This window comes from Daucus carota, chromosome 5, assembly GCF_001625215.2.
Source record: "Daucus carota subsp. sativus chromosome 5, DH1 v3.0, whole genome shotgun sequence".
NCBI lineage: Eukaryota > Viridiplantae > Streptophyta > Magnoliopsida > Apiales > Apiaceae > Daucus > Daucus carota.
In genome coordinates, this window is record NC_030385.2 from 22,163,823 (window position 1) to 22,184,429 (window position 20,607).

At 32.8% G+C, this 20,607-nt stretch overlaps 3 long non-coding RNA genes across 3 annotated transcripts; 1 reads left to right on the forward strand and 2 right to left on the reverse strand.

Annotated features, from left to right (window-relative positions):
* Positions 1 to 8,544: 8,544 nt before the first annotated feature.
* LOC135152604 (uncharacterized) lies at positions 8,545 to 12,086 on the reverse strand. Its single transcript, XR_010291924.1, has 2 exons — positions 11,071 to 12,086; positions 8,545 to 9,028 (listed from the first exon to the last, which is right to left on the reverse strand). It is a non-coding gene; the product is annotated as an uncharacterized LOC135152604 (long non-coding RNA).
* Positions 12,087 to 12,435: 349 nt separating this feature from the next.
* LOC135152603 (uncharacterized) lies at positions 12,436 to 15,271 on the reverse strand. Its single transcript, XR_010291923.1, has 2 exons — positions 14,679 to 15,271; positions 12,436 to 12,919 (listed from the first exon to the last, which is right to left on the reverse strand). It is a non-coding gene; the product is annotated as an uncharacterized LOC135152603 (long non-coding RNA).
* Positions 15,272 to 16,602: 1,331 nt separating this feature from the next.
* On the forward strand, positions 16,603 to 19,952 carry LOC135152552 (uncharacterized). The gene is made up of 2 exons (XR_010291746.1): positions 16,603 to 16,781; positions 19,615 to 19,952. It is a non-coding gene; the product is annotated as an uncharacterized LOC135152552 (long non-coding RNA).
* Positions 19,953 to 20,607: the final 655 nt, after the last annotated feature.

Sequence of the window (20,607 nt, forward strand, 5' to 3'; positions counted from 1 at the left end):
GCAATCATAGTCTAGCCATTCATCTTTAATCCTTTCTGAAATGATTAAGAAAGGAATAGCAAGAGTGAGCAACAATGCTCAGCAAGTAATAATAAACAATGAAAGTTCTGAAGTGATATAACAGAAATTCTCGAGTTCAAGATATAAAAAGATTCAACCTGAGTTCACAAATTCAGGTATTGTATAAAAGAATCACAATACCTTGCAGCAATAGAAACCTGAGGAATTCAATCCTTCACAAGAGAATTATTGAATTGGACTATCACATTTTAATTAAAAACCAAGGTTAGGATGCTGATCAGTCATACCTAACCCCGAGCAGGCCCCGCCATGCTCTATCACTGGATCCAAGGCACTCATTGGCCTATCATGACCACTCATTTGGTCTGACCACTCATCTGGTCCACATGTTTATATAAAAACAATAATCCAATTCTCTAATTCAATTCAAGAAACCAATGTAAATTAACAGAACATAATCATAATCATCATCAACAACTGAATAATTTCAAATCAAACTTTGATAATAAACTTTTCATAAGTCACAGTCCATCCTTTCATAAATCATAGTTCAGGAAATCCCTAACTATTCAATATCCTCCATTATCGGCTAAGCAACTGAATTTAGCCTGCTAAACCAGCATGACAATGGCGGGTTGAATAATCAAGAAGATCCCAATTCATTCAAAGCTCTAACCATCACTGAGCAACACATGCTTCAATGACAATCTGAACTTCGAATTAATTAATAAAACGGAAATTCTTTAGAAACTTGAAGAATAGAAAGAATAGATCCGAACATATGCACTTTTAAATATAGAAAGGAAAAGTACGAATTCTTGCAACAGATACCAAAGGAATGGATCAGAATATTGCAATATATCCAAGAGAAGGGTTTAGGATACTTGCCTTAAATCTGACTCCAGTCTCACATCTCAATCTCATCTTTCCACTTTCACCATCTATGCATCTCGTAATCTCTAGACCATCTCTAGCTATACTCTATTCGCCACATCGCTTCGCTTATTCGATTTATCCCTTACTCGCTTTGCAATACCATTTCGACTTCCTGACGTCTTCGAGTGTACACGTCTCGTCCAAATCCTTTACGAGAATAAGATAATACTATAGTCACTAAACAATATATCGCATATACATATCACGTATACCGATACCCACTTATATATCCCTTTAAACTTATCAGATACCACGTAACATATAAGCATGCTTTGACTCTAACATATAGTCAATCATATTCCACATAACATATCACCAATCAATTATCATATAAATCCTTTCGAAAATCCGACATCGTCTCATCTATTTATAGGACTATCCACCTGTCAACCTATTCCCAACCAACAACCAATCAACCAACTCCAGTCACCATAATCCATATATCCTTATCCAATATCAGTCCTACTAATCATTTATCACTTCACAATATCAAAATTAACACGTACTTCACATAATCATCACTTGATAGCACTTAGATCACATATTATCACATTATGCATACTTATCAACAATTATTCACCTTATAGACTCAGCCATATAGTCACATCATATTAAAATAGACGTTATAAGCTTCTGTCTCTTTTTCGTTTCACTTGATTCCGACTTACGGATCAAAAGTTATGCTCAAAACAGTTTTCTCACTCTCCTATCGGCACATAACACATCCAACCAATAGTAGACAACACACAACACATAAGGTTTCCCATTCCAGTCGATATTAAATCAAGCCTTGGGTTAAAAATGATTTTTCGGGAATTTTCCAGAATTTTTTAAACATTTTTCGGAATTAAAATCGATAAAAGAATCACTTTTCGAATAAATAATCAAGTCCCAAATACTTGAAATTGGACTTGAAATCATTCATAAACAATTATCGAGTCTTGAAAATAATTTGGAAAAATATTTGAAAGCTCGAAACTATTTTTCAGAATTTTAAATCAAAAAGGATTAATTAAATCCAATTAATTAATCAATTAAAATCAATTAATAATTAATTAAATTAATTAATCAATTAATATTTAAATTAATTGACCAATTAAAATAATTAATTACTAATTAAAATTAATTAACAAACTAATTTAGATTTATTTTTGAATAAAGAAATAATTAAAAACTATTTTTGAAATTTAAAATAATTAAATAAAACAATTTTAGAAAATTAAATCAAAAGGTTTATTTTGTAAACTTTTGAAAGTTTTGTCCAGGGTTTAAAGTGTAACTTTCAGAAGTTTCAGGGGCTGAAATGCAAACTTTGAAACCACAGTACCTCAGCTTCATCATTCTCAAAAGCTGAGGTACCTAACTGTAATTTTACGACGGCCACCGACAAACTCGCCGGATTTATGCCGGAATCCATTTTCAGTTCCCAGAACTCCACCCAAAGCTCCAGATACATCCTAACCACTGCCAGGAACTTGTACATGCACTCAGAATCGCCAGAAACCGTGGAAGTTCGCCGGAAAAGTCAAAGAAAATCCCGCCGCCGGCGGTTTTCTTCCAGAACTCGGCGAGCTTCTCAGGCCTTCTCCACTGTTAACATACATATGAATCGATTCCTCTTCTCCTCCTCTATCCATCCATATATACCACCATCTCCCAGATTTAACAGAATGAAAATCCGGCCGAAATTTAAAGATTTCCGGCAAAACTCAAGAACACTCAAGAACACTTGAATTCTCAAAATCAAGCCACTGTTTCTATATGATTCCGAACTCCAAATTCGACATATAATATACCAAAACGAGGAGAAAAACACGCTCTACAACATGGTATCATCAAAATAATCAAACAATCACGTTTGCAAAAATTCATATTTCAAATCAATATAACTCGAATTTTCAACAATTTATAGTAATTTACCTGTTGAATCTGCACACAAACGAATGATTAAACTATAATCTACACGTCGATAGCTTCGTTTTGACTATTCATACGCCTCCATCGGATTCCAATAACACCTTCAAATCTTCGTTTGATTATGAAGAACACGAAGAACATACTTTGGTTTCTCTCGGTATTCGTGCAGAGAAACTGGTGAAAATGATTTACGGTTGAAAATAAGGTGTAGAAAGGGCTATTTATATTTACAAATAATTGGTACCCCTTTGGATCGTTTATGACATGAAAATACGATATTTACTAGCTTTATATAATAAAGCGGGGTCCAATCGGTACTGGTTTTCAAGATAATCATCAAAACGGGGCTTTTTAATCAGTCATTAGTATGCGGGTCCCATTGCAATTATTACAAGATAAGGATGAATATAATAATCAAAATATCTAGCTTTCACGTATATCGAGGCAAACTGGATAATTATCAACAATTAAAATACCCGAAAAACTCCGCCGGACCGACTCCGGGGAAAACCGTACTCCGGATCGAAAAAGTCAAAACACGAAAAGTGTCCGGAATATTCAAATTAGGCTAAAGGTCAATTTTGTTGAAACTTCCGGAAAGAAAATTTGCTACCTCGTTACGAGTGGACGGTTTTACGGAAGTCAAATAATTAATAAATAAATATAAATATACGCAATTAAATCCGTAAATCGATTATAAAATCATCTAACATTCCATAAATCAATATGAAAATACCCAAATAAACTATATTTCATCCTGAGCATATAGAAATTGAAATCTCGCGAATACGAACACATATGAGCATTCAGCTCAATAAACTAGATAACACAAAATTCACAAAATTATATAATAATCATAAATCACCATAAATAATTAAACGAACAATACCACAAGTAACACTTAGTCACATACCACATATATTCACATAATTATCATCTAGAATTTTCAAAACAAAATATGAAAATCAGTTCTGAAAATACAATTATTTATCAATAACACAATAACCCGGGGTTTAAATATAAAACCTTGAAAACTCATTAAACTGGAATATCAACCGTACGAATCATTTATCACTTCACAATATCAAAACTAACACGTACTTCACATTATCATCACTTGGTAGCACTTAGATCACATATTATCACATTATGCATACTTATCAACAATTATTCACCTTATAGACTCAGCCATATAATCACATCATATTAAAATAGACGTTATAAGCTTCTGTCTCTCTTTCGTTTCACTTGATTCCGACTTACGGATCAAAAGTTATGCTCAAAACAGTTTTCTCACTCTCCTATCGGCACATAACACATCCAACCAATAGTAGACAACACACAACACATAAGGTTTCCCATCCCAATTGATATTAAATCAAGCCTTGGGTTAAAAATGATTTTTCGGGAATTTTCCAGAATTTTTAAACATTTTTCGGAATTAAAATCGATAAAAGAATCACTTTTCGAATAAATAATCAAGTCCCAAATACTTGAAATTGGACTTGAAATCATTCATAAACAATTATCGAGCCTTGAAAATAATTTGGAAAAATATTTGAAAGCTCGAAACTATTTTTCAGAATTTTTAAATCAAAAAGGATTAATTAAATCCAATTAATTAATCAATTAAAATCAATTAATAATTAATTAAATTAATTAATCAATTAATATTTAAATTAATTGACCAATTAAAATAATTAATTACTAATTAAAATTAATTAACAAACTAATTTAGATTTATTTTTGAATAAAGAAATAATTAAAAACTATTTTTGAAATTTAAAATAATTAAATAAAACAATTTTAGAAAATTAAATCAAAAGGTTTATTTTGTAAACTTTTGAAAGTTTTGTCCAGGGTTTAAAGTGTAACTTTCAGAAGTTTCAGGGGCTGAAATGCAAACTTTGAAACCACAGTACCTCAGCTTCATCATTCTCAAAAGCTGAGGTACCTAACTGTAATTTTACGCCGGCCACCGACAAACTCGCCGGATTTATGCCGGAATCCATTTTCAGTTCCCAGAACTCCACCCAAAGCTCCAGATACATCCTAACCACTGCCAGGAACTTGTACATGCACTCAGAATCGCCAGAAACCGTGGAAGTTCGCCGGAAAAGTCAAAGAAAATCCCGCCGCCGGCGGTTTTCTTCCAGAACTCGGCGAGCTTCTCAGGCCTTCTCCACTGTTAACATACATATGAATCGATTCCTCTTCTCCTCCTCTATCCATCCATATATACCACCATCTCCCAGATTTAACAGAATGAAAATCCGGCCGAAATTTAAAGATTTCCGGCAAAACTCAAGAACACTCAAGAACACTTGAATTCTCAAAATCAAGCCACTGTTTCTATATGATTCCGAACTCCAAATTCGACATATAATATACCAAAACGACGAGAAAAACACGCTCTACAACATGGTATCATCAAAATAATCAAACAATCACGTTTGCAAAAATTCATATTTCAAATCAATATAACTCGAATTTTCAACAATTAATAGTAATTTACCTGTTGAATCTGCACACAAACGAATGATTAAACTATAATCTACACGTCGATAGCTTCGTTTTGACTATTCATACGCCTCCATCGGATTCCAATAACACCTTCAAATCTTCGTTTGATTATGAAGAACACGAAGAACATACTTTGGTTTCTCTCGGTATTCGTGCAGAGAAACTGGTGAAAATGATTTACGGTTGAAAATAAGGTGTAGAAAGGGCTATTTATATTTACAAATAATTGGTACCCCTTTGGATCGTTTATGACATGAAAATACGATATTTACTAGCTTTATATAATAAAGCGGGGTCCAATCGGTACTGGTTTTCAAGATAATCATCAAAACGGGGCTTTTTAATCAGTCATTAGTATGCGGGTCCCATTGCAATTATTACAAGATAAGGATGAATATAATAATCAAAATATCTAGCTTTCACGTATATCGAGGCAAACTGGATAATTATCAACAATTAAAATACCCGAAAAACTCCGCCGGACCGACTCCGGGGAAAACCGTACTCCGGATCGAAAAAGTCAAAACACGAAAAGTGTCCGGAATATTCAAATTAGGCTAAAGGTCAATTTTGTTGAAACTTCCGGAAAGAAAATTTGCTACCTCGTTACGAGTGGACGGTTTTACGGAAGTCAAATAATTAATAAATAAATATAAATATACGCAATTAAATCCGTAAATCGATTATAAAATCATCTAACATTCCATAAATCAATATGAAAATACCCAAATAAACTATATTTCATCCTGAGCATATAGAAATTGAAATCTCGCGAATACGAACACATATGAGCATTCAGCTCAATAAACTAGATAACACAAAATTCACAAAATTATATAATAATCATAAATCACCATAAATAATTAAACGAACAATACCACAAGTAACACTTAGTCACATACCACATATATTCACATAATTATCATCTAGAATTTTCAAAACAAAATATGAAAATCAGTTCTGAAAATACAATTATTTATCAATAACACAATAACCCGGGGTTTAAATATAAAACTTGAAAACTCATTAAACTGGAATATCAACCGTACGAATCATTTATCACTTCACAATATCAAAACTAACACGTACTTCACATAATCATCACTTGGTAGCACTTAGATCACATATTATCACATTATGCATACTTATCAACAATTATTCACCTTATAGACTCAGCCATATAATCACATCATATTAAAATAGACGTTATAAGCTTCTGTCTCTCTTTCGTTTCACTTGATTCCGACTTACGGATCAAAAGTTATGCTCAAAACAGTTTTCTCACTCTCCTATCGGCACATAACACATCCAACCAATAGTAGACAACACACAACACATAAGGTTTCCCATCCCAATTGATATTAAATCAAGCCTTGGGTTAAAAATGATTTTTCGGGAATTTTCCAGAATTTTTAAACATTTTTCGGAATTAAAATCGATAAAAGAATCACTTTTCGAATAAATAATCAAGTCCCAAATACTTGAAATTGGACTTGAAATCATTCATAAACAATTATCGAGCCTTGAAAATAATTTGGAAAAATATTTGAAAGCTCGAAACTATTTTTCAGAATTTTTAAATCGAAAAGGATTAATTAAATCCAATTAATTAATCAATTAAAATCAATTAATAATTAATTAAATTAATTAATCAATTAATATTTAAATTAATTGACCAATTAAAATAATTAATTACTAATTAAAATTAATTAACAAACTAATTTAGATTTATTTTTGAATAAAGAAATAATTAAAAACTATTTTTGAAATTTAAAATAATTAAATAAAACAATTTTAGAAAATTAAATCAAAAGGTTTATTTTGTAAACTTTTGAAAGTTTTGTCCAGGGTTTAAAGTGTAACTTTCAGAAGTTTCAGGGGCTGAAATGCAAACTTTGAAACCACAGTACCTCAGCTTCATCATTCTCAAAAGCTGAGGTACCTAACTGTAATTTTACGCCGGCCACCGACAAACTCGCCGGATTTATGCCGGAATCCATTTTCAGTGCCCAGAACTCCACCCAAAGCTCCAGATACATCCTAACCACTGCCAGGAACTTGTACATGCACTCCGAATCGCCAGAAACCGTGGAAGTTCGCCGGAAAAGTCAAAGAAAATCCCGCCGCTGGCGGTTTTCTTCCAGAACTCGGCGAGCTTCTCAGGCCTTCTCCACTGTTAACATACATATGAATCGATTCCTCTTCTCCTCCTCTATCCATCCATATATACCACCATCTCCCAGATTTAACAGAATGAAAATCCGGCCGAAATTTAAAGATTTCCGGCAAAACTCAAGAACACTCAAGAACACTTGAATTCTCAAAATCAAACCACTGTTTCTATATGATTCCGAACTCCAAATTCGACATATAATATACCAAAACGACGAGAAAAACACGCTCTACAACATGGTATCATCAAAATAATCAAACAATCACGTTTGCAAAAATTCATATTTCAAATCAATATAACTCGAATTTTCAACAATTAATAGTAATTTACCTGTTGAATCTGCACACAAACGAATGATTAAACTATAATCTACACGTCGATAGCTTCGTTTTGACTATTCATACGCCTCCATCGGATTCCAATAACACCTTCAAATCTTCGTTTGATTATGAAGAACACGAAGAACATACTTCGGTTTCTCTCGGTATTCGTGCAGAGAAACTGGTGAAAATGATTTACGGTTGAAAATAAGGTGTAGAAAGGGCTATTTATATTTACAAATAATTGGTACCCCTTTGGATCGTTTATGACATGAAAATACGATATTTACTAGCTTTATATAATAAAGCGGGGTCCAATCGGTACTGGTTTTCAAGATAATCATCAAAACGGGGCTTTTTAATCAGTCATTAGTATGCGGGTCCCATTGCAATTATTACAAGATAAGGATGAATATAATAATCAAAATATCTACTGTGACGGTCCAGGAATCCGGGGGCCTGGATTCTGACGTCACCACATAAAACCCATTTTTAAAACACTTTAAAAACCTGCAATATTTTATTTTTTTATTTTTATTTTTATAAAAATAATGAAAATCCAAAAGAATTTTAAAACTTGAAATATTTGAAAGAGAACATAAATCAAATGATTTCAAAACCTGAATTTCAAACTTGAAAGCCATAATAAGAGAATTTCAAGAGAACATTTAAACTTTAATAATTGATTCGAAAGAGAACATTTCAACCCCCTAAAAGCAACAGGATCGCATCTAGGTTACAGTATTGAAATTAGAATCCACCACTAATATTACACAACATTTCTTACCAAATCAGATCATCTTCGATAAGAAGAATCACTGTCAACTATTCCAGCTATGACTTACACTTGAATCCCTATAGCACAGCTCTAGCTTGCACCAACCTCATCAACTTTCCTGAACACTCCTCGACCACTGGATCCTCAATTCTGTCTCCTCGCCTAGCATTAGCCTTATTCACAATCTCAATCTCATCTTTCCACTTTCACAATCTATGCATCTCATAGTCTCTAGACCATCTCTGGCTATACTCTATCTACCGTACATCTTTGCTTCGCTTACTCGATTCATCCCTTATTCGCTTTGTAACACCACGTGACTTTCTGAACGTCTTCGGGCATACACGTCTCGTCCAAATCCTTTACGAGAATAAGATAACACTATAATCACTAATCGATTTATCAAATATACATATCACGTATATCGATACCCACTTATATACCCCTTTAAACCTATCAAATATCACTTAACACATAATCATGCTTTGACTTTATCATATAGTCAAGTCATCTTCCACATAACATATCACAAATCAATTATCATATAAATCCTATCGATAATTTGACAGCGTTTCGTCTATTTGTTAGACTATCCACCTGTTATCCTATCTCAATCAACAATCAACCAACAAGATCCAATCACTATAATCCATATATTCTTATCCAATATCAATCAACTCACGACACTATGTCATCCAAATCATTTATCACACGCATATACTATCATGAATAAACATGTATATCACGTAGTCATTAGTTAATAGCAACCAAATAACATATAATCACATTCTAGATTCGATCATATTATCTCATTATATTAAAATAAGCTTCACGAGCTTCTATCTCTTTTTCGTTTCGCTCAATTCTGAATTACGGATCAAAAGATATGTCCAAAACCGTTTTCTGACTCCTTTATCGGCACATAACACATCAAACAGGTAGCAGACAACACATTACACATAAGGTTTTCCCACCCCAATTGATATCGAATCAACTCTTGGGTTAAAAAATGATTTTTCGGGAATTTTCTGGAATTTTTAAACATTTTTCGGAATTAAAATCGATAAAAGAATCACTTTTCGGATAAATAATCAAGTCCCAAATACTTGAAGTTGGACTTGAAATCATTCATAAACAATTATCGAGCCTTGAAATAATTTGTAAAAATATTTTAAAGCTCGAAACTATTTTTCGGAATTTTTAAATCAAAAAGGATTAATTAAATCCAATTAATTAATCAATTAAAATCAATTAATAATTAATTAAAATAATTAATCAATTAATATTTAAATTAATTGACCAATTAAAATAATTAATTACTAATTAAAATTAATTAACAAACTAATTTAGATTTATTTTTGAATAAACAAATAATTAAAAACTATTTTTGGAATTTAAAATAATTAAATAAAACAATTTTAGAAAATTAAATCAAAAGGTTTATTTTGTAAACTTTTGAAAGTTTTTGTCCAAGGTTTAGACTGTAACTTTTCAAAGTTACAGGGGTGTTTTTGTAAGATTTGAAACTGCGATACCACAACTTCATCATCTTCATAAGTTGGGTGGCCAAACGGCAATTTGCCGCCGGCCTTTACTAGTTTCGCCGGAAACGGCGTTACTGACCACCACCGCTCACCTAGGGGTGGCAGTTTCGGGTAACGGGTCGTGTTCGTGTCAGCAATCGGGTCAATTTCGAGTCGATTTCGGGTCAAGCTAAAATCACTTAAAATTGAATAAAACTGAAAATTGAAGTTATTAGAAACAAAATTAGAATTTCGGGTCATGTCGGGTCCATTTCGTGTCAAAACGGGTGATTTTCGGGTCACTTTCGGGTTTTGTCTCAGTAAATCGGGTTACGGGTTTGGGTCGGGTTCGGGTCGGGTTCGGGTCGTGTCTGATATTGCCAGCCCTACGGCTCACCAAACTGAGCAGAACACACGTATAAGCCACTAGGAACTCTCCCATGGCTTCATAACAGCCAACCCATCAACCAATCGGCCGGAAAATCGACAGAAAGCTTCGCCGGCGGCGAGCTTTCTTCGATCCCGATGGCCTCCTATACAGCTCCTTCGTCGATTCTGAACCCACAAAATGATCAACCAGGACACTATATACGCGCCTAGACCCTTAGATTCTTCCCAGAACTATCAGAACGAAATCTCCGGCCAAAAATCAATATTTTCCGGCGAAAAACTCAAGAACACCAAGAACACCTACTCCAAGAATCAAACCGACTTTTCTATATGATTTCGAACTCCAAATTCAACATATAATATACCAAAACGACGAGAAAAACACGCTCTACAACATGGCATCATCAAATCAATCAAACAACATCGTTTGCAGAAACTCAAAATTAAAATCATATAAATTCGAATTTTCAAAAATTAATAAGAAATTACCCGTGAAATCTGCACGGTTATGATTGATTAAACTGGATTCTACGCGTCGATAGCTTCGTTTTGACTATTCATACGGCTCCATCGGATTCCAATAACACCTTCAAATCTTCGTTTGATTATGAAGAACACGAAGAACACCGCTTGGTTTCTCTCGGTATTCGTGCAGAGAAACTGGTGAAATGATTTCTACGGTGAAAATAAGCTCTAGAAAGGTCTATTTATATTTACAAATAATTGGTACCCCTTTGGATCGTGTATGACATGAAAATACGTATTTAATAGCTTTATATTAATAAAGCGGGGTCCAATCGGTACTGGTTTTCAAGATAATCATCAAAACGGGGCTTTTAAAAGCAATGATTAGTCTGCGGGTCCCATTTGCACGTATTTCGATAAAAAGTAATATAATAATCAAAATATCTAGCTTTCACGTATTTCGAGGCAAACTAGATAATTATCAACAATTCAAATACCCGCAAAACTCCGCCGGACCGACTCCGGGAAAAACCGTACTCCGGATCGAAAAAGTCAAAACACGAAAAGTGTCCGGAATATTCAAATTAGGCTAAAGGTCAGTTTTGTTGAAACTTCCGGAAAGAAAATTTGCTACCTCGTTACGAGTGGACGGTTTTACGGAAGTCAAATAATTAATAAATAAATATAAATATACGCAATTAAATCCGTAAATCGATTATAAAATCATCTAACATTCCATAAATCGATATGAAAATATCCAAATAAACTATATTTTCTCCTGAGCATATAGAAATTGAAATCTCTCAAATACGAACACATATGAGCAGTTAACGCAATAAACCAGATAATATAAAATTCACAAAAATTCATATATTAATCATATAATACTCATAATTAACCATAATTAATTAACCAACAAATCCACCAATACCACTTACTCACCTCACACATATATTCACATAATAATCATCTAGAATTTTCGAAACAATATATGAAAATCAGTTTTAAAAATATAATCATTTATCAATAACACAATAACCCGGGGTCTAACATAAAATTTTGGAAACTAATTAAACTGGAATAAAATATTAAATCTTATTCCTTCTTTTTAAGAAAATCATTTGTAATATTAATAAAAATATTTTTTAAAAATCCGGGTCATTACAATCTGTGATAGTCCGAGAATCCGGGGGTCTGGATTCTGACATCTCCACATAAAACCCATTTTTAAAACACTTTAAAAACCTGCAATATTTTATTTTTTTATTTTTATTTTTATAAAAATAATGAAAATCCAAAAGAATTTTAAAACTTGAAATATTTGAAAGAGAACATAAATCAAATGATTTCAAAACCTGAATTTCAAACTTGAAAGCCATAATAAGAGAATTTCAAGAGAACATTTAAACTTTAATAATTGATTCGAAAGAGAACATTTCAACCCCCTAAAAGCAACAGGATCGCATCTAGGTTACAGTATTGAAATTAGAATCCACCACTAATATTACACAACATTTCTTACCAAATCAGATCATCTTCGATAAGAAGAATCACTGTCAACTATTCCAGCTATGACTTACACTTGAATCCCTATAGCACAGCTCTAGCTTGCACCAACCTCATCAACTTTCCTGAACACTCCTCGACCACTGGATCCTCAATTCTGTCTCCTCGCCTAGCATTAGCCTTATTCACAATCTCAATCTCATCTTTCCACTTTCACAATCTATGCATCTCATAGTCTCTAGACCATCTCTGGCTATACTCTATCTACCGTACATCTTTGCTTCGCTTACTCGATTCATCCCTTATTCGCTTTGTAACACCACGTGACTTTCTGAACGTCTTCGGGCATACACGTCTCGTCCAAATCCTTTACGAGAATAAGATAACACTATAATCACTAATCGATTTATCAAATATACATATCACGTATATCGATACCCACTTATATACCCCTTTAAACCTATCAAATATCACTTAACACATAATCATGCTTTGACTTTATCATATAGTCAAGTCATCTTCCACATAACATATCACAAATCAATTATCATATAAATCCTATCGATAATTTGACAGCGTTTCGTCTATTTGTTAGACTATCCACCTGTTATTCTATCTCAATCAACAATCAACCAACAAGATCCAATCACTATAATCCATATATTCTTATCCAATATCAATCAACTCACGACACTATGTCATCCAAATCATTTATCACACGCATATACTATCATGAATAAACATGTATATCACGTAGTCATTAGTTAATAGCAACCAAATAACATATAATTACGTTCTAGATTCGATCATATTATCTCATTATATTAAAATAAGCTTCACGAGCTTCTATCTCTTTTTCGTTTCGCTCAATTCTGAATTACGGATCAAAAGATATGTCCAAAACCGTTTTCTGACTCCTTTATCGGCACATAACACATCAAACAGGTAGCAGACAACACATTACACATAAGGTTTTCCCACCCCAATTGATATCGAATCAACTCTTGGGTTAAAAAATGATTTTTCGGGAATTTTCTGGAATTTTTAAACATTTTTCGGAATTAAAATCGATAAAAGAATCACTTTTCGGATAAATAATCAAGTCCCAAATACTTGAAGTTGGACTTGAAATCATTCATAAACAATTATCGAGCCTTGAAAATAATTTGTAAAAATATTTTAAAGCTCGAAACTATTTTTCGGAATTTTTAAATCAAAAAGGATTAATTAAATCCAATTAATTAATCAATTAAAATCAATTAATAATTAATTAAAATAATTAATCAATTAATATTTAAATTAATTGACCAATTAAAATAATTAATTACTAATTAAAATTAATTAACAAACTAATTTAGATTTATTTTTGAATAAACAAATAATTAAAAACTATTTTTGGAATTTAAAATAATTAAATAAAACAATTTTAGAAAATTAAATCAAAAGGTTTATTTTGTAAACTTTTGAAAGTTTTTGTCCAAGGTTTAGACTGTAACTTTTCAAAGTTACAGGGGTGTTTTTGTAAGATTTGAAACTGCGATACCACAACTTCATCATCTTCATAAGTTGGGTGGCCAAACGGCAATTTGCCGCCGGCCTTTACTAGTTTCGCCGGAAACGGCGTTACCGACCACCACCGCTCACCAAACTGAGCAGAACACACGTATAAGCCACCAGGAACTCTCCCATGGCTTCATAACAGCCAACCCATCAACCAATCGGCCGGAAAATCGACAGAAAGCTTCGCCGGCGGCGAGCTTTCTTCGATCCCGATGGCCTCCTATACAGCTCCTTCGTCGATTCTGAACCCACAAAATGATCAACCAGGACACTATATACGCGCCTAGACCCTTAGATTCTGCCCAGAACTATCAGAACGAAATCTCCGGCCAAAAATCAATATTTTCCGGCGAAAAACTCAAGAACACCAAGAACACCTACTCCAAGAATCAAACCGACTTTTCTATATGATTTCGAACTCCAAATTCAACATATAATATACCAAAACGACGAGAAAAACACGCTCTACAACATGGCATCATCAAATCAATCAAACAACATCGTTTGCAGAAACTCAAAATTAAAATCATATAAATTCGAATTTTCAAAAATTAATAAGAAATTACCCGTGAAATCTGCACGGTTATGATTGATTAAACTGGATTCTACGCGTCGATAGCTTCGTTTTGACTATTCATACGGCTCCATCGGATTCCAATAACACCTTCAAATCTTCGTTTGATTATGAAGAACACGAAGAACACCGCTTGGTTTCTCTCGGTATTCGTGCAGAGAAACTGGTGAAATGATTTCTACGGTGAAAATAAGCTCTAGAAAGGTCTATTTATATTTACAAATAATTGGTACCCCTTTGGATCGTGTATGACATGAAAATACGTATTTAATAGCTTTATATTAATAAAGCGGGGTCCAATCGGTACTGGTTTTCAAGATAATCATCAAAACGGGGCTTTTAAAAGCAATGATTAGTCTGCGGGTCCCATTTGCACGTATTTCGATAAAAAGTAATATAATAATCAAAATATCTAGCTTTCACGTATTTCGAGGCAAACTAGATAATTATCAACAATTCAAATACCCGCAAAACTCCGCCGGACCGACTCCGGGAAAAACCGTACTCCGGATCGAAAAAGTCAAAACACGAAAAGTGTCCGGAATATTCAAATTAGGCTAAAGGTCAGTTTTGTTGAAACTTCCGGAAAGAAAATTTGCTACCCTCGTTACGAGTGGACGGTTTTACGGAAGTCAAATAATTAATAAATAAATATAAATATACGCAATTAAATCCGTAAATCGATTATAAAATCATCTAACATTCCATAAATCGATATGAAAATATCCAAATAAACTATATTTTCTCCTGAGCATATAGAAATTGAAATCTCTCAAATACGAACACATATGAGCAGTTAACGCAATAAACCAGATAATATAAAATTCACAAAAATTCATATATTAATCATATAATACTCATAATTAACCATAATTAATTAACCAACAAATCCACCACCTTCTTTCTCTGATTCCGAGGACGGAATCCCTATAAGGAGGGTAGATTGTAATGACCCGGATTTTTAAAAATATTTTTATTATTATTAAAAGTGATTTTTCTTTAAAGAAGGGATAAGATTTAATATTTTATTCCAGTTTAATGAGTTTCCAAAGTTTTATATAATAAACCCCGGGTTATTGTGCTATTGATATATGATTATATTTTTAAAATTGAGTTTCATATATTGTTTTTGAAAATTCTAAATTATAATTATGTGAATATATGTGGTATGTGACTAAGTGTTACTTGTGGTATTGGTGAATTTGTTTGTTGATTAGTTATGATTAATTATTAATATTATATGATTAATATATGAATTTTTGTGAATTTTGTGTTATCTAGTTTATTGAGCTGAATGCTCGTATATGTTCGTATTCGAGAGATTTCAATTTCTATATGCTCAGGAGAAAATATAGTTTATTTGGATATTTTCATATCGATTTATGGAATGTTAGATGATTTTATAATCGATTTACGGATTTAATTGCGTATATTTATATTTAATTATTGATTATTTGATTATTTGAAAACCGTCCACTCGTAACGGTTTAGCGATTTTTCTTCCCGAAAGTTTCAACAAAGCTCACCTTTAGCCTAATTTGAATATTCCGGACACTTTTCGTGTTTTGACTTTTTCGATCCGGAGTACGGTTTTCCCCGGAGTCGGTCCGGCGGAGTTTTGCGGGTATTTTAATTGTTGATAATTATCCAGTTTGTCTCGTTATACGTGAAAGCTAGATATTTTGATTATTATATTACTTTTTATCGAAATACGTGCAAATGGGACCCGTAGACTAATCATTGCTTTTAAAAGCCCCGTTTTGATGATTATCTTGAAACCGGTATTGATTGGACCCCGCTTTATTATATAAAGCTATTAAATACGTATTTTCATGTCACATACGATCCAAAGGGGTGCCAATTATTTGTAAATATAAATAGACCTTTCTATAGCTTTATTTCACCCGTAAAATCATTTCACCAGTTTCTCTGCACGAATACCGAGAGAAACCGAGCGGTGTTCTTCGTGTTCTTCATAATCAAACGAAGATTTGAAGATGTTATTGGAGTCAGAATCAAGCGTGCAAATAGTCAAATCGAAGATATCGAAGAGTAGAACCCAAATCAATCATCAAAAACAACATGAGATTCACAGGTAGGGAGTAATTGAAGTTTTAAAATTCGAATTATTAAGATTTAAATAGTGGATTTTTGCAAACGTGTTTGTTTGATTGTTTGGATGATTCCATGTTGTAGTACGTGCTTTTCTCGTCGTTTTGGTATATTATATGTTGATTTTTGAGTTCGATAACATATAGAAAAATGGGTTTGATTATCGAAGCTTGTTCTTGAATGTTCTTGGAGGTTTATGAATGTTCTTAATTGAAAAAGAGGCGTTTTTAATATAGGAATTCTGGGCTATTGTGATCTATACCATTAGAAAGAGCGTGATGAGAGGAACTTGTGTGTATGTTCAAAAGTTATGTGGGATGTCTGGAAATGGCTCGCCGGAGTTCAAAAGGAACTCGCCGGCGGCGAGTTTTGTTTTGCATTTTATGGCCAAATATGGCCGCTTCTGATGAATCTGAGGGCGGGGTTACGTTTCTGGCATCCCAAATATGCTATCTGGAGTTTGTGGGAGCTCGGGGAGGCCGGGAACGAAATTTCCGGCGAGTTAGTATGGTGGCCGACGGCAAATTGCTGTTTGGTCACCGAAGTTGTGAAGGTGGTGAAGTTGTTGTACCTATGTTTTGAATCTTACAAAACACCCCCTGTAACTTTTGAAAGTTACACTTTAAACCCTGGACAAAAACTTTCAAAAGTTTACAAAATAAACCTTTTGATTTAATTTTCTAAAATTGTTTTATTTAATTATTTTAAATTCCAAAAATAGTTTTTAATTATTTATTTATTCAAAAATAAATCTAAATTAGTTTATTAATTAATTTTAATTAGTAATTAATTATTTTAATTAGTCAATTAATTTAAATATTAATTGATTAATTATTTTAATTAATTATTAATTGATTTTAATTGATTAATTAATTGGATTTAATTAATCCTTTTTTATTTAAAAATTCCGAAAAATAGTTTCGAGCTTTAAAATATTTTTCCAAATTATTTTCAAGGCTCGATAATTGTGTATGAATGATTTCAAGTCCAATTTCAAGTATTTGGGACTTAATTATTTATTCGAAAAGTGATTCTTTTATCGATTTTAATTCCGAAAAATGTTTAAAAAATTCTGGAAAATTCCCGAAAAATCATTTTTAACCCAAAACTTGATTTAATATCAATTGGGATGGGAAACCTTATGTGTTGTGTGTTGTCTGCTATTGGTTGGATGTGTTATGTGCCGATAGGAGAGTGAGAAAACTGTTTTGAGCATAACTTTTGATCCGTAAGTCGGAATCAAGTGAAACGAAAGAGAGACAGAAGCTTATAACGTCTATTTTAATATGATGTGACTATATGGCTGAGTCTATAAGGTGAATAATAAGTATGCATAATGTGATAATATGTGATCTAAGTGCTATCAAGTGATGATTATGTGAAGTACGTGTTAGTTTTGATATTGTGAAGTGATAAATGATTCGTATGATTGATATTGGATAAGAATATATGGATTATAGTTATTGGATTTTGTTGGTTGATTGGTTGTTGGTTGGGAATAGGTTGACAGGTGGATAGTCTTATAAATAGACAAGATGCTGGCAGATTTTCGATATGATTTATATGATAATTGATTTGTGATATGTTATGTGGAATATGATTTGACTATATGATAGAGTTAAAGAATGATTATGTGTTACGTGATATATGGTTAGTTTAAAGGGGTATATAAGTGGGTATCGATATACGTGATATGTATACGCGATAAATCGATTAGTGATTATAGTATTATTTGATTCTCGTAAAGGATTTGGACGTGATGAGTACGCTTGAAGACATCAGAAAGTCAGAATGGTATTGAAAAGCGAATAAAGAATGAATCGAGTAAGCGAGGCAGTGTGGCGAATAGAGTATAGCCAGAGATGGTCTAGAGACTATGATATGCATAAATTGTGAAAGTGGAAAGATGAGATTGAGATGTGAGACTGGAGTCAGATTTAAGGCAAGTATCCTGAACCCTTTCTCTTGGATATATTGCAAATAATCTGATCCATTCCTTTGGTATATGTTTCAAGTATTCATACCTTTCTTTTCAATGTTCGAAAGTGCGAGTATTCTGACCCATTCTTTCTAATCTTCAAGTTTCTAAAGAATTTCCGTTTTACAAATTAATTCGAAGTTCAGATTGTCATTGAAGCATGTGTTGCTCAGTGATAGTTAGAGCTTTGAATGAATTGGGATCTTCTTGATTATTCAACCCGCCATTGTCATGCTGGTTTAGCAGGCTAAATTCAGTTGCTTAGCCGATAATGGAGGATACTGAATAGTTGAGGATTTCCTGAACTGTGATTTATGAAATGATGGATCATGATTTATGAATAGATTATTATCAAAGTTTGATTTGAAATTATTCTGTTGTTGAAGATATTTATGATAATGTTCTGTTGATTTACATTGGCTTCTTGAATTGAATTAGAGAATTGGATTATTGTTTTTATATAAACATGTGGACCAGATGAGTGGTCAGACCAGATGAATGGTCATGTTAGGCCAATGAGTGCCTTGGATCCAGTGATAGAGCATGGCGGGGCCTGCTCGGGGTTAGGTATGACTGATCAGCATCCTAACCTTGGTTTTTAATTAAAATGTGATAGTCCAATTCAATAATTCTCTTGTGAAGGATTGAATTCCTCAGGTTTCTATTGCTGCAAGGTATTGTGATTCTTTTATACAATACCTGAATTTGTGAACTCAGGTTGAATCTTTTTATATCTTGAACTCGAGAATTTCTGTTATATCACTTCAGAACTTTCATTGTTATTATTACTTGCTGAGCATTGTTGCTCACTCTTGCTATTCTCTTTTAACCATTTCAGAAAGGCTTAAAGATGAGTGGCTAGACTGTGATGGTGAATAAGGCTAATGCTAGGCGAGGAGACAGAGTTGAGGATTCAGTGGTCAAGAAGTGTCCAGGAAGATTGATAAGGTTGATGCTAGCTCGAGTTGTGCTATTGAGATTCAGATGTAAGTCATAGCTGGAATAGTTGACAGTGATTCTTCTTATCGAAGATGATCTGATTTGGTAAGAGATGTTGGGTAATAATAGTGGTTGATTCTAATTTCAATACTGTAACCTGGAAGCGATCCTGTTGTTTTGGGGGTGAAGATGTTCTCTTTCAAATCTTTCATTTAACGTCTTTCAGATCTTTTATTATGGCTTTCAAGTTTGAATTTCAAGTTTTAAATCCTTTGACTTTTATTATTATTTCAAAAAAAAAAAAAAAATACAGGATTTCAAAAGTGTTTAAAAATGGGTTTTGTGTGGTGACGTCAGAATCCAGGCCCCCGGATTCTCGGACCGTAATTAATAAACAAATTTAGATTTATTTTTCAATAAAGAAATAATTAAAAAGCATTTTTGAATTTAAAAATTCCGAAAAATAGTTTCGAGCTTTGAAATATTTTTCAAAATTATGTTCAAGGCTCGCTAATTGTTTATAAATGTTTACAAGTCCAATTCCGAGTATCTGGACTTGATTATTTATTCAAAAAGTGATTCTTTTATCGATTTTAATACCGAAAAATGTTTGAAAAATTTCGAAAATTCCCGAAAAATCATTTTTAACCCAAGACTTGATTTGACATCAATTGGGATGGGAGATTTAATGTGTAATGTGATGTCTGCTATTGGTGTAAGGTATTATATGTTGAGAGCGGAGTCAGAAAACGGTTCTTTTGATCCGTAATTCAGAATTGAGCGAAACGAAAAAGAGATAGAAGCTCGTGAAGCTTATTTTAATATAATGAGATAATATGATCGAATCTAGAATGTGATTATATGTTATTTGGTTGCTATTAACTAATGACTA